The 18084-nt window shown below is 43.5% G+C and overlaps 1 protein-coding gene across 4 annotated transcripts in view; it reads right to left on the reverse strand.

The window, feature by feature from the left end:
- Positions 1 to 18084, reverse strand: part of cdk17 (cyclin dependent kinase 17) — a 251513-nt gene that overhangs the window by 151253 nt on the left and 82176 nt on the right. For 3 of the 4 annotated variants that reach the window (XM_086009897.1, XM_086009896.1, XM_086009900.1), the window contains exon 2: positions 14329 to 14491. The exons of the other annotated variant lie outside the window; for it this stretch is intronic. The gene's annotated coding sequence lies outside the window, so the exon portion shown is untranslated. The remainder of the gene's footprint in view (positions 1 to 14328; positions 14492 to 18084) is intronic. 4 annotated transcript variants of the gene reach the window in all.

Genomic DNA, 18084 nt, shown 5'->3' on the forward strand with positions numbered 1-18084 from the left:
AATTACAGTGTAGGAAGGCCAGACAACTCTGTTCTATTTGCACTTGCATTTCTTATTTGCTGGCTTGTCCAGTTTGAATTTTTTGGGCCTGGAGATTTGAAAAGGCCCGTCCTTGGAACTGTTGACTCATTGATAGGATAAATCCTAACATTAGAACACCAACAATCTGTTACAGTTAGCAACTTCAGATATATGCAAGTTTAATGAGAGCATTCATTTAAATCTTGTGTGACTGGCAAAAACAAAAAGCAAGAGATCCTCATCTGCCTTTAGGTCCAGCAAGAGAATACAAAATGCATCACATTTTTTAAAAATGGGGTGAAAAAAACGCTGTGGAACAGTGAGGCTTCTTTATCTTTGCAACCACTGTCAGGTGAAGGGTCAGTGGGCTCCCAGGTGCTATGGAGTCAAATTCCCAGTTAGAATCTAATCCTAATCAAGGGCAAGGCTGGCTGTAACTGAAGTCATGAGGTTACACTACAACTAGCAGAGGCAACTGGCGGATCAGTAATTGGGATGATGGGAATTGGGAGACCACGAGATGGACAGGAGAGCTTATATGGAGGGAGAAGTTTAGGGTGGACAGGTCAAAATCAGAGCACAGAGGGCAAGTTGATTTGGATATTGAAATCACAGAGGATGAGTCGTCGCTCAGTGCAGAGGGGCTGAGGGAGGAAAGAAGTGAGCATATCTGTGTGAGAAACTCAAGTAGGGCTTGGGTAGGCGGAAGAGAATTATGATTTTAAAGGTAAAGCAAGAAGGGTGGGTCAAGGCGAGGTACTCAAAGAAGGTACAGAGGAGGTAAGGAAGGGACCAAAGTAAGATTTGGTGATAAGGGTCACACCGCCACCAGAGCAGATAGGGTGGGGCAAATAGCCAAGTGGGGAGGTTTCAGTAAAGGACCAGTGAGCCAAGTTTCCATCAAGGCCATAATGTCAATGCAATCATCCACAATGGCCCTGAAATTAGGATCGGGTGCTTGCCGCGCGTGCACTCACCCTGCGCACCGACATCTGAAGCCCGGGCCTGCTTGCATTTCCTGTCACTGGCCCGGTTCTGATCTCGGCGCGCTGTGCTTACCTGATCCAGCGGCGTAGTTAGTGCGATGTGCCGGCTGGGATCAGGTGAGCACTGTGCAGCCAATCAGGGGAGGGGGAAACTCATTCATGAGTTTGACAGAAAGAGCTGTCAAACTCATGAAAACTCCTGGCCCCAAAACACTACTTAAACCTGAAAGAAAATTTAAAAAAACATTGCACTACGTAAATGAACAATAAATAACTCTGAAAAACTATTTTAAACAATAATTTTAAAATTTGAATTTTTTTTTTAATAAATCGGGGCTAAAACTAAACTTACCTTACTGTAAATTCTTTAAAAATAACAAACCTGTGGAAAAAAAAATTCTCAATTGTACTAAAAGCCCACTTACCTGAAAAACTAAGTACTTACGTGTGGTTTTTCAATGCGTAAAGACGGAGGCCTTTACACACGCGCAACTCTGGGGGAAAAAAGGAATTTCACTGCGCACGCGCTGCCTGTGCAGTCGCGCGCGTTCTGCCTCTTAACCCCTTGAGTCAGAGGACAGGAAATGCAGTTTTCAGCGCATGCGCTGTGCATGCTGAAAACCGGTAATTCCTCCGGGCACACGCGTGAGTACCCCGTCTGTACTCACACGTTGTGCCGGAATTACTGGGCCAATAACATGGTGGATGGCCAGGGCTGCATTGGCAAATGAACAGACATTCTGGAGGGAGCTGCGGACAGGAGCAGAGAAGTCGGAGAGGAGAGTTTAGGTGTAGGATGGAGTAACTGAAGATTCAGATTCACTTGGTTCAGAGGCTAAAGGAGGAGACTTCAGTAAAAGTCAGCATTGGATTGAGAGGGCAGGACACACAGGATTCTAAGTGAGAAGCAGGAGGGATGGAAGAGGATGAGATGCTCAGATGATTAAAGACAAGAGGTCATGGTGGACTTGCTGATGAGCTATGTCCCTATAGTGGCATGTTGGGCAGAACTAGTTTTGGAACATGCAATGATGCAGAGGAGCTTCAGTAAGGGGGATGGAATAATTGACTGTAAGCCAGGTTTCTGTCAGCACAAGGATATAAAGGGATTCATCCATGAGGCCCGACTCCGCCTTGCCTCAGCTCATCTGCTGTTGAAACCCTCATCCATGCCTTTGTTACCTCTCCACTTGCTTGACTATTCCAATGCATTCCTGGCCGGCCTCCCATCTTCCACCATAAACTTAAGCCCATCCAAAACTATGCTGCCCGTATCCTAACTTGCACCAAGTTCCGTTCACCAATCACCTCTGTGCTCGCTGAACTACATTGCTTAACTGGGAGCCAATGCCTCAATTTTAAAATTCTCATCCCTGTTTTCAAATCCCTCCATGGCCTCGCCCCTCCCTAGCTCTGTAACCTCCTCCAGCCCTACAACCCTCCGAGATATCAGAACTCCTCCAATTCAGGCCTCTTGCACATCCCCGATTTTCATTGCTCCACCATTGGCGGCCGTGCCTTCAGTTGCCGAGGCCCTCAGCTCCGCAATTCCCTCCCTAAACCACTCCACCTTTTCCCTCCTTTAAATCTACCCCATTGACCAAGATATCCCCTTATGTGGCTCGGTGTCAAAATTTGTTTGGTAACGCTCCTGTGAAACACCATGGGACGTTTTACTACATTATTAAAGGCACTATATAAATGCAGGTTGCTGTTGTTGAGGATAGGGTGTTGTTCATGACTGAGCTAATGGTCAGGAGGGTGATATGGAGTGGGACAGTGACTGATGATCCACCGAGAGGGTCAGAAGAAGGAGGATATTAAGGATTGGCTAGATAAGTTAACCTCGAAGAGCAAGCTGAAGAAGATGGTTGCCAGGAACAGTGGTCAAGATAGTTGGAGTTGCTGCTCTGAAATAATAGAAAAGTGCCATGATGGCAGAGAGAAACGTCAAATTAAATGGACCAGTGGCAATGGGGAGAAAAAACTTAAGATCAGAACTGATGCTAGAAATGCAACCAGTCCAATATCGGACGGACTGTTTCAAGAGGGTACAACTCCAAGCAGGAAGCAATGCGGCATGAAGCCTGATTCGGGAGTCAGCAGGGAAGCAAAGGTTTAACTTGGAGAGTGGCGGAAAAAACCAACCTGGGAGACTGTGGGCAAATGAAATCCAGCGCTGCTTGATCCAGGAGTGAAGGAATGAGGATTGATCCACAATCCATTGAAAGAGGACAAGTGAATCAGGAACCAGCAGAGGTCTCAAGAGGACAAAGATTATCCTCAATTTTATACATGTTACTCACCAGCCTGTTGTTTTCTCTAGCAATAACACACTGTGGATTTCTGCCAGTTAGGAATATATGCTATGGGCACAATAGTGGTCCTGAAACTGCAACAGCAAAAATATGCCGTGGCGATTTCCAGAGCCATTTGCCTACATTAAATAAAAACAAGCATCAGCAAGATCAATTAAATGGGGAACAGGAACCAGCAAGATGAAGAATTCTGTGCAATCAGCTAATTTGAGGCTGAACATTCGACAACTATTTTTTTTATTTTTTTTTTATAAAAGTTTTCTCTAGAATTATCTATTTGGGTCAGCAGAACACAACACACATCTATAGTTTGAAAGACGAGATCAACTTAAGCCATGCAGATTATACAAGGCCTGGATATTTAGCAACATATTTTAAAACAATTCTGTTTCAATATGAGATTGATAGAATAGGGTCACAAACACTATGGGGTGGAATTTCCTGTGTATTTGTGCCCAGAGACGCATGTAATTGAGGCGTCAAGCAAATACCCGAAGTAAAAGATTGAGAAAAATCGGCCGCAAGTGTGTTACGTGCGTAATGATGCTGTGCTTGAATTTCCTCACTGTTTATAATGCCTGTTTATTGACCCCTGCGTCCAAGTGCATCTTGGCTCATTATAATGGCTCCGCACCAGGCTAAAGAGATGTACATGCAAATTTCTTGCAGTTACACTGGTTCAAAACATGGGTAAAATTAAGCCTATTTTAAGCACCATTTCTGGTGTTTCATTGCCATTTTGAGTGATTTTTTAAATGTTTATCCTCAGAGACCGGCGCAGTATTTTCTGTTTCTTAGAATGCATTTATATCATTTCAGTTTGAATCACATTTAAAAACTGAAAAGCTTCCACGATTGGATGTTCTTGAACCTGCTGTGGCTAATCTGCATGAATGATAGTTAGATGGCTTGAAACTTTCATTTTCGTATTTAAAGAAGGAATATACGGTTTCCGTTCAGCACGTTCCTCAGGCCCCAATTGCTTGCACTGGTTTATGCTTGTTTACGCCCATATTCACATTCCGCCGGTTACAGATTGGCAATTTGGGTGTAAATAGACATTGGCAGAATGGACATAATTTTGGGTGTAACTTTCCGATGACGCTTCACAGGAAATTCCACTCCCACGAGACTATTGTGATGTAAAACAACATGTTTTGTTTCATATCTAATGGCAGCCTCCCATCTCCCATTTTGTAGCATATAGTGTGGCTGATTGGACTCAGCAGAACACTTCTGGGGAAATAAAGAAAGAATTCTGGATTCTGTAATTCTCTTGAGAAAATGGTGTGTGCGTGTGTACATACATACATAAATTCATTAAGTGATTGGCTGAAATGGGAACTTATACATAGATACATAGAAGATAGGAGCAGGAGTAGGCCATTCGGCCCTTCGTGCCTGCTCCGCCATTCGATGAGATCATGGCTGATCCTTTAATTCAGTATCCCGTCCCCGCCTTCTCTCCGTAACCCTTAACCCCTTTTGCCCGTAGAAATATATCTAATTCCCTCTTAAATATATTTAATGAGCTGGCGTACACTGCCCTCTGTGGCAATGAGTTCCACAGGTTCACCACTCTCTGAGTGAAGAAATTCCCCCTCATCTCTGTCCTAAATGGTTTAGCCCTTATCCTTAAATTATGTCCTCTAGTTCTGTTCTCACCCGCCAAGGGAAACATTCCTTCTGCATCCAGTCTGTCTAGACCTGTCAGAATTTTATACACTTCTATGAGGTCCCCTCTCAATCTTCTAAACTCCAGTGTGTACATCCCTAAACTACATAGTCTCTCCTCATAGGTCATTCCCGCCATTCCTGGTATCAGCCTGGTGAATCGCCGCTGCACCCCCTCCATGGCAAGAACATCCTTCCTCAGATGAGGCGACCAAAACTGTACACAGTACTCGAGGTGTGGTCTCACCAGTGCCCTGTACAGCTGCAGCAAGGTATCCCTGTTCCTGTATTCTAACCCTTTTGCTATGAAGGCCAGCATACCGTTTGCCTTCTTGACCGCCTGTTGCACCTGCATGCTCGCCTTCAGTGACTGGTGTACAAGAACACCCAGGTCTCTCTGTACTTCCCCCTCTCCCAATCTATTGCCATTTAAATAATAATTTGCCCTTCCGTTCCTGCACCCAAGGTGGATAACTTCGCACTTGTCCACATTATAGTGCATCTGCCATTTATCCGCCCAATCGCCCAGTCTGTCCAAATCGCTCTGGAGCTTCCTGGTCTCTTCCTCTGAGCCCACCCCACCTCCTAGTTTAGTGTCGTCTGCAAATTTGGAAATGCTGCATCCGACTCCCTGATCCAGGTCATTAATGTAAATTGTGAACAGCTGGGGGCCCAGGACAGATCCCTGTGGTACCCCACTTGTTACTGCCTGCCATTCAGAAAATGAGTCGTTTATTCCAACTCTCTGTTTTCTATCTGACAGCCAGTTCCCTATCCACGCCAAAACTTTCCCCTTTATCCCATGAGCCTCAATTTTCCATGCTAATCTTTTATGTGGGACCTTATCGAAGGCCTTTTGGAAGTCCAGGTACACCACATCTACTGGCTCTCCCCCATCTATTCTACCAGTTACTCCCTCAAAAAATTCCAATAGATTAGTCAAGCACGATTTACCCTTTGTAAATCCATGTTGACTCTGTCCTATCCTGTCCCCATTTGCTAAGTGCTCCGCTATTTCATCCTTAATGATGGACTCCAGCATTTTGCCCACAACTGATGTAAGGCTTACAGGTCTGTAATTACCTGCTTTTTCCCTACCCCCCTTTTTGAATAGTGGGGTAACGTTAGCTACCCTCCAATCCATCGGCACTGTTCCCGAGTCTAATGAATTCTGAAAAATCATCCTTAGTGCATCCGCTATCTCTAGGGCCACCTCCTTCAGTACCCTAGGATGCATGTTATCAGGCCCTGGGGATTTGTCCACCTTCAATCCCTTTAGCTTCCTTAACACCATATCCTTAGAGATATTGATTTGCGTCAGTTCCTCCTTTGCCAATGTCCCTATTTTTCCCGATATCCCAGGGAGGTTTTTTGTGTCTTCCTTCGTAAAGACTGACCCAAAGTATGCATTTAGTTGATCTGCCATTTCCTTATTTCCCATTATATATTCCCCCGTATCTGACTGCAATGGACCAACTTTGGTTTTCACCAGTCTTTTCCTTTTGATATATTTATAAAAGCTTTTGGAGTTAGTTTTTATATTTTCCGCCAGCTTGTTTTCGTAAGCTATTTTGCCCCTCTTGATCATGCCCTTTGCCCTCCTTTGCTCTATCTTAAACTGTTCCCAATCTTCCGCTCTGGCGCTTTTTTTTGGCTATTTTATACGCCCTATCTTTGGATTTTATGCTGTCTCTAATTTCCCCTGTTATCCACGGTTGAGTCACCTTTTTAGATTTCCTTTTATGCCAGATTGGTATAAACAATTTTTGCAATTTTGTCATTCTATCTTTAAATGTTTGCCATTGTTTATCTGCCTCCAGTCCTCTCAGGAACGTTGTCCAATCAGACCTACTCAGTTCCCGTCTCATGGCATCATAATTCCCCTTGTTTAAATTCAGGACCTTAGTCTCTGAGTCAATTTCTTCGCTCTCCATTTCGAGTGAGAAATCGATCATGTTATGATCGCTCTGACCCAAGGGTCCCCGTACAACAAGATTACTGATTAGTCCCTTCTCATTGCACAGTACCCAGTCCAATATAGCCTGTTCCCGAGTTGGTTCCTCGACATATTGATCCAGATAACCATCCCTTAAACACTCAAGGAATTCCTCCTCCTCATTATTTTTACTGATTAGGCTAGTCCAATCTATATGTAAGTTAAAGTCACCTATGATGACAGCTGTGCTCTTATTGCACGCTTCTCTAATTTCCCTCGTGATGCCCTCCCTAACCTCTATTTTACTATTTGGAGGCCTATATACCACTCCTATTAATGTTTTTCGCCCCTCGCTATTTCTTAGCTCCACCCATATAGATTCTGTATTAACTGAGTTAATATCCTTCCTTTCAATTGCATTTATCCCCTCTTTTACTAGCAATGCTACCCCTCCTCCCTTTCTTTTTTGTCAATCCTTCCTAAATACTGAATACCCCTGTATGTTAAGCTCCCAGCCCTGCTCACCCTGCAACCATGTTTCCGTAATCCCAATTAGATCATAATTATTAACCTCTATTTCCACAGCTAATTCATCTACCTTGTTCCTGATGCTGTAGTACTAACCAAACATCCAAATGACTATAACAAATCAAACAGTTCAGTTCAGTTGCTGGCACCAATGGGTAAAGAGAGAGTGTAAATAGCTGAAAAATGATTAATCAAATCTTTTAAATCAATTTGTGAATTTGGTTTCCGCCTCCATCTTGATTTTTCAATTGGCTGAAAATGCACCAGTATAGTATAATTAACATTTTTATAATGTAACACATAAATAAGAATAAAACACTTATTCTTACTCCTATAGTTATCTGTAGAGTGCTGCAAATCCCTAAAACACTTTCTTCCAGAAGCCAGTTCTGTGTTAGAAGTCTGTTGTTTAATTTGCCGTATTTGGCTGGTGCGTTAATTATTGGGTTGGGACATGTTTTTATGACCTGCTAATGTCTTGGTTTTTCCCAATTCGTAGCAGTCCACATTATTCATGGCAAGCCTCTTCCTTCTGTATTTTAACTCCACTGCCGAGGTTGACAAGCTGATACTCTATACTCCCTTCACTGGCCCGGCCCAAGCCATTTCCCATACTCCCTTCACTGGCCCGGCCCAAGCCATTTCCCATACTCCCTTCACTGGCCCGGCCCAAGCCATTTCCCATACTCCCTTCACTGGCCCGGCCCAAGCCATTTCCCATACTCCCTTCACTGGCCCGGCCCAAGCCATTTCCCATACTCCCTTCACTGGCCCGGCCCAAGCCATTTCCCATACTCCCTTCATTGGCCCGGCCCAAGCCATTTCCCAGGCTTCCTTCATTGGCCCGGCCCAAGCCATTTCCCAGGCTTCCTTCATTGGCCCGGCCCAAGCCATTTCCCAGGCTTCCTTCATTGGCCCGGCCCGAGCCATTTCCCAGGCTTCCTTCATTGGCCCGGCCCGAGCCATTTCCCAGGCTTCCTTCATTGGCCCGGCCCGAGCCATTTCCCAGGCTTCCTTCATTGGCCCGGCCCAAGCCATTTCCCAGGCTTCCTTCATTGGCCCGGCCCAAGCCATTTCCCAGGCTTCCTTCACTGGTTTCAAATTGAAGTTCCACTCCCCAAACAACTGAAGATAGTTTGTTGGAAATAGGCAACACTCTAAATAGCATGGGCATTCCTTTCAGAATCCCAGCTGCCCACTGCAAGACAGCGAAACAGATGCACCATTTGCCTACCTTTCCCCAGTGGGGACTAGAGAATGGTCAGCCCCTTTGTGCAGGGTCAGTTCTTCCAGGTGTATCAAAGGCTTGTGCTGTAGTTTATAAATGCTGCCTTTTTTGTGGGCTCCTTTGCCTGTAATCATAAAGAGATTGATGAAATGTCAACTCTTTCCTGAGGTCTGCCAAAGATGTGCAGTTGGCCACTGCGCTTACCAAAACAAGAGTGCAAGAACAGGTAAGTCAGTGGAGGATATATTCTGAGGGCTAAAGATTTGTTATGCATGAACAGGAGTGACCTTGTGCTCATGCTAGAGACAAAAGGGGTGTGTAAAGATAAGAAAGTATCCCATGTGAGTATGCAGTTGTTTGAGGGCAAGTCTTTGTGCGTGTGCTGCAGGCAAGCCATTGCATAACACAACAAATAAGTGCAGGACTCGCTGATCTTGGCAAATTTCAGTGTTTAATGGCTTCAAGCTGGAGGTGAACTCGAGTGCAAACACAGCATTGACCTGCTCTCCTGATTGCACCATGCTGATGACCCTGATACTCGAACATGACATGTCTCCATGCCATCACCTAGCAGAGCATGACCTGTAGTGCTCCCTCACTAAAGGAAGATCTCCTACCTTTCTGCTGTGTATTGAGCGTGCCCTGGCTGCTTCAGCACAATACACAGACAAAAAGGTAGAACAAGAATTTGCAGAGAAGGTGGTGCTACTTTAAGGAGCTGCTCATGTATACTCCCGCCATAAAAATCTACTCCCCCAGCATTTGTGCTCCCTGCATAGGATGTAAATGAGGGGATGGTGGAAAATCTGCGGAAGCCCCCTCACTGTCCCTGCTGCTAAAATATGCCTGGAAATTGCACGAGTGCGGTCGATGCAACTAGAATGGAATTTCATGGAGTAATATTTGGAGCCTGTGGAAGTAAAAGGAACTTGGCCAAAAGAAAATGTGTTGTGTTCTATGCAATGTATTTCAGGCTACAAGGCCAGAATGGATAGAAAGAGGGTACAGCACTTTTGAAGATGCAAATTTAGGCCCTAAACAAGCACCAAGGACTAGATTCTTCCAAATGCTCATGATAACCAAAATGGTGGTACCTTAGTGTGCAGTGGGGACAGGGAGGTCATAGGCTTCTAGGACATCAATACTGTTTTTGGCCAACTATGCATACAATCGTTGCCTAATGAAGAGCAGCTAATTTTGCCTCCTTCCACCCGAGAGATAGTCGGCCTCTGCTAAGTGCCTCGCTGCAAAGGATAGAACCTAGAAAGAAGGAACCTGCATTTATACAGCACCTTTCACAACCTCAGGATATCCCAAGTGCTTCATAGTTAATGAAGTACTTTTGAAATGCAGTCACTATTGGAATGTGATGAAACACAGCAGCTAATTTGATTATACTGTAGCCAGGTTCCACAAACAGCACGGAGATAAATGAGAGTGTTTTAGTGCTGTTGTTTGAGACATGAATGCTAGCCAGGACACCGGGAGACCGTGTTCCCTCGAATTGATTTTGTACCGAGTGGGCCACGAACTCCTTGGAGCGCAACCTTTTCGGCAGTGGGCAAATTTTACAACAACAACTTTTACACCAACAGCAACCACTTAAAAGCATATATAGAGTAATGCCATATTGACACCTCACCGTCTCAAATCATGAGACAACCAGAAAAGGTTCTATACAAGTTTAACATAACTTGGTTGCTTTTGAAATATATTCCTCTAAAAATGAACCCTCGTGCTTTATTTGCACTTTTATGGCTTTTTTAAACCTGCATTGCTACTTTTAATGATTTGTGAATCTATAGCCCTAGATTCCTCTGCACCTCTACTCCATTTAGACTCTTATTTTCCAAGGAACAGGTAGATCCTTATTCCTCCTACCAAAATGCACCACCTCACACTTACCTATATTGAAATTCACTTGTCATTTACATGCCCATTCTGCAAATTTGTTTATGGTAGAATTAATTAAAAGCTTTTAGTTCATCATCTACAAACTCCATTTTAAAAATAAAATTACTTTGTCACAAATGACTGGGATGTAAAAGAACTACATAATAATGCATTAACACTTCAGTAAAATCACTCAGTTACAGTTACGCATTGACAAACAATCCAAAAGCCCAAGGTGAGCTGAAAGAGGCATATCTATTTGTGCAATTTGTATTAATTTTAAAGTTTTCAATGTATTAGCCCATCCCTCATGTCACTATAGCAGTAGCTGCACAAGCAGCAGCTTTCCTATGGCGCTGACGTGGACGTCCACATAAGTAATTAAAATATTAATCACAATGCAACCAGACACCCAACAAAAATAAAGTGCTGTAGTTCTTCAGTTCGCAGCATTAAAAAGAACTAAACAAAAACGGGTATCGGTATTTTCAACTTCAATCACTTCCATTGATAAACATGGTCTGCTTGAACCAGCACACCCCCCCCCATGTAACGTGTCAGAAATGCAGCACTTATTCACTAGTGCAAAAAGACACATACACACTTTGCGTCACTCAAATTAAAAAAAAGCAGGAAGAGCTATGATTTACCAGAAATAATGTTCATCTTTCTTCCTGGACAGGAGAACCAATCAGACTGACTTGGAAATGTTTACGAATATGGTGACTTAAAGATGTTAATTTACAAATTTTGCTTCTAATGTTTTTCTCTCAAAAATTCTCCAAGATTAATCATATTATTCCTGGGACTGGTTAGGACTATGGAACAACAGGCAAAATAAAATGGTTTGTATTTTCCCCCATTTTGGTTCTCTTTTAAACGTCTTAGTGATATATTTTTTTTAAAAAGTCAATAAAAATATGTAACTCCAACAAATCCTCCCCTACCCTCCCCTTCAACAGCACGGTTGCATGTTTGTGTAAAGCTACACACTTCACTCGATCTCTCAAAATCAAATATTGAGAAATTTCATTTTTAAAATGTTAAGCATTTCAGAGTCTCTTAAAAAGCATTTGGACTTCAAGACCTGGTTGAAACTTGTTTAGATGAGGGGAAAATTTATTTTTGCTCGTTTCTTCCAAAATCATATTCGAAACTAAGGGGGAAAAGAAAATGTTAACACTCATTTTCTGTGAAAAGTTTATTAAAAATCGTTAAATTATTTCAAGTCTCGTTGCAGCTTTGACAGAAGTTACTCCAAGTTTCTCTTTCCCTCTTCAACTGACACATCACCCATGTGGCCGCTGCCCCAACTCTTGTTAATTTCCAAGTGGGTTCGGCTCGGAGGTTGCAAGACTCACAAACGTCTCTGTATGCATTCCGGGCCATTGTGTATTGGGCTCCTCCCCTGCTCCAGCTGTCCAGCGCGCTCTACATCATCATTTCAATTGAACTGCGCGGCAGTTCAGGGACGTATGCGCAGTCGCGCAGCCAAGCACCTTAGAAGAAACAGTGCGCGAGACCTCCCCTGCTCTTCATCGAAAAGTGTCATTGGATCTTTCAAATAAACCGAGAGAGCATGTCACCCAAAAGACTGCACCTTCAACAATGCAGCACTGCCTTAATACTGCACTGAAATCTCAGCATAGATTATGTCCTCAAGTATATGGAGTGGGGCTTGAACCCAAGATCTTTGGTCTCAGAGGTGAGTGTGCCACCAATTAACCAAGGCTGGCACCTATAGGGGGTACACTAATGCAGGCTTGGCAAACCCAATTATGGCCAGTTTTATTTTACACGAACAATTGCATATCCTCTCCGGAAACATGATTACATAAGAGAATGAGTACGGAGAAATCTGAGAGTCTAGCATTGCTTAAAGAATTATATAAATTGGAATCTTTTGAGAATTTGATGCTTGTCTGCTCAATCCTCTGACCTGGAAACATGAACTATAAGATGCACTAACCAGGGCATGTTGTCTCCACTTTTCATTACCATTAAGTTTCAAGTGAACTATTAGTCTACGTCACAGTCACCGTCAAAACAGCTCTGAATTAATTCCACAACATAATCATGAGCCAATACATTGCTGTATGCCAATGTTCTCTGAAACTGTAAACTATTTGTAAAAGCTCAGGTCAAAAACATCAAGACACCAGAAAAAAAATGCTCCTAACAAGGACAGGGAAAAGTTTGAGCTTTTGTGCAAGAGGACTGATTATGGAGCTCTGTATTAACTGAGTTTTGTTAGAGATGGAGAAGAGACGAGACTCTCGAGGCGCACATTTGTGACATGAATTAGAGAGGTGAAGGTGGTCTGAATTAGGGTGCTGCCAGGAAAACTTGCGGGGGGGGGGGGGGGGGGGGAGGGGGGTGCTGAGAGGAGACAAGGAAGAGGAGAAAATGAGAGTGGGATAAAGCCGAAAGGGGAGAGAGGGGAAAGGAAAGAGGGAAGAGAAGGAGAGGGAGCTCCTCAGTGCAGCGTCCTCGGCTCTACTATCTTCAGCTGTTTCATCGATGACCTTCCTTCCATTATAAGTAGGGCTGTTCGCTGATGATTGCACAGTTTTCAGCTCCATTCGCAATTTCTCAGATAATGACGAATGCCCACTTGCAGCAAGACCTGGACAATATCCAGGAATTGGGATTCAGTAAAAGTGATCATGAAGCTGTTGGATTAGCAAAAATCTCAGCAGGTTCACTAATGTCCTTTAGAGAAGGAAACTTTCCATCCCTACCCGGTCTGGCCTATGTGACGTGACTCCAGTCCCACACCAATGTGGTTGACTCTTAACTGCCCTCTGACGTACCTTAGCAAGCCACTCAGTTGCAACAAGATTGCATATTTCTTTTCCAAAAAGGAGAATTTCAGGCGAGTTATTTTCACAAAAAAGAGGGAGTACTCCCAATAATACTTTCCTCAAAAGTCTAGACTCCTTTTGTGGCCAAACAATATTTCATTTCTTCAATTAATGATAAATACAAACATTGGACCTGAAATTGCGGTCGGCGGCGCATGCCTCCAATCCGCAAGAAAAGTACGCACCTACCTGGTGCTTCCGTGTCTTTGGACTCTTGAAGTCCTGGGCTTGCAGGCCTGTGTAAAGGCCCACGTATCCCTGGGGCGCATGCAGTTCGCAAGCATCCCTGGGATCACGTGGCCTGGCCCAACCAAACAAACAAAAAAGATTCCCATTATGCTTATGGGGAATCCATTTACGTACGGAATCCCCATAAGCATAATAGGAATGACATAAAAAACACACTTCTACACAACCTAAATAAAAATAAATCACCTTTAAAATTAATAAAAATATAATTTAAACATTTAATAAGTTTTTTGAAAAATTAATTTAAACAAAAATAACCTAAACTAATTTAAAAGATTTTTGAATGTTTAAATGATTTAAAAAATGTTATTTTAATATTTATTTTACGCTAGTAAAAGGAGGCCCTATGCCTGTTTTTACCAGATGCAAGGGTTTTGTGGGCATTCGCTGGGTACTAGTTCGGCAAATAACCCAAATCTCCACCAGCGAATGTTCATTTCCTGCGCATGCGGATGATCTGTCAAGCTGAAACTTGACAGATCGCAAGTTCCGAGTTTTCGCACATGCGGAAACCAGGAACTTGTGGGGCACTTACGACCACGTACACTGTTCGTAAGCGGTCATAGGCCCCGTAAAATCTGGAGCATTGAGAATTCCAACAAAGCTAATGTCCACAATGAAGTTTACTCACATATTTCAGTCACAGTTTCCAGTCCTTAAGTTTGGTCATCCTTTTATACTTTCATTCTTCAGTTCCAGGGTTTCCACTTTTTCTATCTTCTAGTGAATTACTGAAATAGTGAGATATGGAAAGCCAATTCAGTTGCTCTATTCTTCTTGTAGATAAGCACGTACTGTAATGAGAACGAAATAGTCGTGGTGAATAGTCAGTCGGCTGACTTGTTATACAAAGCAAACCAAAAATAGTGTTAAGAATAATGGGTGCAGTTAAAGAATTTTCATAACTATAGTTTTATTATTCACTCTACTTATTTCTTCAGGAAAATGATAGAGGCACTAATTTCAAATGTTGAACTCACAATACCAGCATCTGAGCCGATGTGCTGACACTTGGTGTTCACACTCGTATGAATAATGGTCACTTGGGAGAGGTACCATGGACCAGCACCCATGCAATCATAACCCCCATAAGGAGTTAATGACTCCAAGAGAGAGAGAGAGAGAGAGAGAGAGAAAGAAATTAGCGAGAAAAAAAGTAGTTAATAAATATATCAGCAGGAAATTCTGAAAAGATATATTTCCCATGGATTGGCGAGTAGCTAATGTTACCCCACTATTCAAAAAAGGTGGTAGAGAGAAAGTGGGGGATTACAGACCGGTAAGCCTGACATCGGTAGTGGGGAAAATGCTAGAGTCCATTATAAAAGATGTAATAGCAGAGCACTTGGAAAGCAGCGACAGGATCGGACAAAGTCAACATGGATTTACAAAAGGTAAATCGTGCTTGACTAATCTACTGGAATTTTTTGAGGATGTAACTGGTAAAATAGATATGGGAGAACCAGTGGATGTGGTGTATTTGGACTTTCAGAAGGCTTTCGATAAGGTCCCGCATAAGAGATTAGCGTGTAAAGTTAAGGCACATGGGATTGGGGGCAAGGTACCGACTTGGATAGAGAACTGGTTGGCAGACAGGAAGCAGAGTTGGAATAAACGGGTCTTTTTCCGAGTGGCAGGCAGTGACTAGTGGGGTACCGCAGGGATCGGTCCTAGGACCCCAGCTATTCACAATATATATAAAAATGATCTAGACGAGGGAACTAGATGTAATATCTCCAAGTTTGCAGACAACACAAAGCTGGGTGGGCGTGTGTGCTGTGAGGAGGATGCAGAGAAACTCCAGTATGATTTAGACAGTTTGGGTGATTGGGCAGAAGCATGGCAGATGCAGTATAATGTGGATAAATGCGAGGTTATCCACTTTGGTGGCAAAAACAGGAAGGCAGATTATTATCTGATCGGCAGTAGATTGGGAGAAGGGGAAGTGCAACGAGACCTGGGTGTCCTTGTGCACCAGTCGCTGAAGGTAAGCATGCAAGTGCAGCAGGCGGTTAAGAAGGCAAATGGTATGTTGGCCTTCATAGCGAGAGGGTTCAAGTACAGGAACAAGGATGTCTTGCTGCAGTTGTACAGGGCCTTGGTGAGACCACACCTTGAGTATTGTGTGCAGTTTTGGTCACCTTATTTGAGGAAGGAGGTTCTTGCCATGGAGGGAGTGCAGCGAAGATTCACCAGACTGATACCTGGGATGGCAGGAATGATGTACGAGGAGAGATTGGGTCAATTGGGCTTATACTTGCTGGAGTTTAGAAGAATGAGAGGGGATCTCATTGAAACTTATAAAATTCTAACAGGACCAGAGAGACTTGATGCAGGAAGGATGTTCCCGATGGCCGGGGAGTCCAGAACCAGGGGTCACAGGATAAGGATAAGGGGTAAGCCATTTAGGACAGAGATTAGGAGGAATTTCTTCACCCAGAGAGTGGCGAACCTGTGGAATTCTCTTCCACAGAAAACAGTAGAGGCCAATTCATTAAATATATTCAAGAAGGAGTTGGATATATTTCTTAAGGCTAAAGGGATTAAGGGATATGGGGAGAAGGCAGGGACAGGGTATTGAATTTGGATGATCAGCCATGATCTCATTAAATAGCGGAGCAGGCTCGAGGAGCCGAATGGCCTACTCCTGCGCCTATCTTCTATGTTTCTATAATAGTTAAATTTCAAAATGTGCAAGATTCATCCCCAGTATTCCATTATAATCATTTGGCAAGGCAAAACGTCAGGCACTTATCACTTTCCCATTACCTGAAGTAACAGCCACTGAATTAAAGGCCTTAGGCTTTGTGAAAAAAAGTCTGCCAGTTGTTAAGTCTGTGTGTTATAGTGAGAATTACTACACAGACCACAAGAGTAAATTCAACAGGCAGGTCTTTACTGGTTGGAGGTCGGACTATACTGAATACAATATTATTACACTGTGCTTATATACCGGTGTGGTCACCACCGGTATTACGTATACAGCAGCCAAAGAAAGTAGTACCTTTCTTAGGAGAACTTAAGCCTGGTCCACCTTAAGGTAGAACAGGTTACATACACCACAATCCTCCCTTTTTAGCTTAACAGTCATATCCCCAAATAAACATAACATATATACATATATAACTTCAGGTATAACAGTTCAAAGGTTCAGTCTCTTAGGAGGCTCTCTGATTCGGCTTGGATAACGCCTTTCAGTGGTCTCTGATTCTTGTTGTTGAGGTGCCTCCTCTAGTTGGTTGCCAATGTATTGGGTGTCATCATCATCAAATACATTCTCGGCCGAGGTAGATGCTTCAGGTTCATGAACGTCTTCCACAGCTGTCTCGGTCACAACCATGGGTTCGACCCTTGCTCTCGACTCTACTAGTTGATCCGCATGACGCCTTATCACATTATGACCAATATCTACGGTGTACATCAGAGGTCCTTGTCTGGCCCGGATTGTTCTGGACTGCCATTTGTCGTTTCCATAGCCCCTTGCCATCACTGGTTGTCCTACGTCGAAAATTCGAGTGGTCTTGCTGTTAATATGCCGAAACTGTTTGTTTTCCACTTCCCTCCGCACATTTGGTTTTAACAAGTCCAACTTGGACCGCAACCTCCTGTTATAAAACATCATAGCAGGACTTTGGTTAGTCACGGTATGATCGGCGTTCCTATATGACATCAGGAACTTATCGACCTTGTGTTGCAACGGAATCTGATCATCATTCATGGCCTTAATAGCCTTTTTGAATGTCTGGACAAATCTTTCAGCCAACCCGTTTGTCGCCGGATGATATGGGGCAGAGGTATAATGTTTAACTCCATTCTTCTTTAAGAATTGTTGGAATTCTTCCGATACAAACTGTGGTCCGTTGTCCGAACAGATCTGTTCTGGCAATCCGTTCCTTGCGAATATTGTTCTTAACACCGCAATTGTCTTTTCTGAAGTAGTGGTATTCATCTTGATGACTTCTGGCCATTTGGAATGTGCGTCCACCGCGATTAGGAACATGGAGTCCATGAATGGACCAGCAAAGTCAATGTGTACGCGTTGCCATGGGGCCGAAGGCCATTCCCATGGGTGTAGCGGTGCTATCGGAGGTGCATTTTGCACTTTTTGACACCCAGCGCAGCTTTTCGTTAACTCCTCAATCTGTTGGTCAATACCCGGCCACCATACGTAAGCCCTAGCAAGACTTTTCATTTTAACTCCCCCCAGATGACATTCATGTAGTTCTTTTAAAACTCTTTCCCTTAACTTGGGAGGAATAATCACTCTTGTCCCGTACATCAAAGTACCATGGCAGACGGACAGCTGGTCTCGCCTTGCCGAGAATGCCGGTAACAGAGGATCACCCCGTGTTGGCCATCCTTTCACTGTCACCTCGTAGACTCTGGA

The sequence above is a fragment of the Somniosus microcephalus genome, chromosome 17 (genome assembly GCF_052327205.1).
Source record: "Somniosus microcephalus isolate GS21.2 chromosome 17, FLI_Smic_1.0, whole genome shotgun sequence".
NCBI lineage: Eukaryota > Metazoa > Chordata > Chondrichthyes > Squaliformes > Somniosidae > Somniosus > Somniosus microcephalus.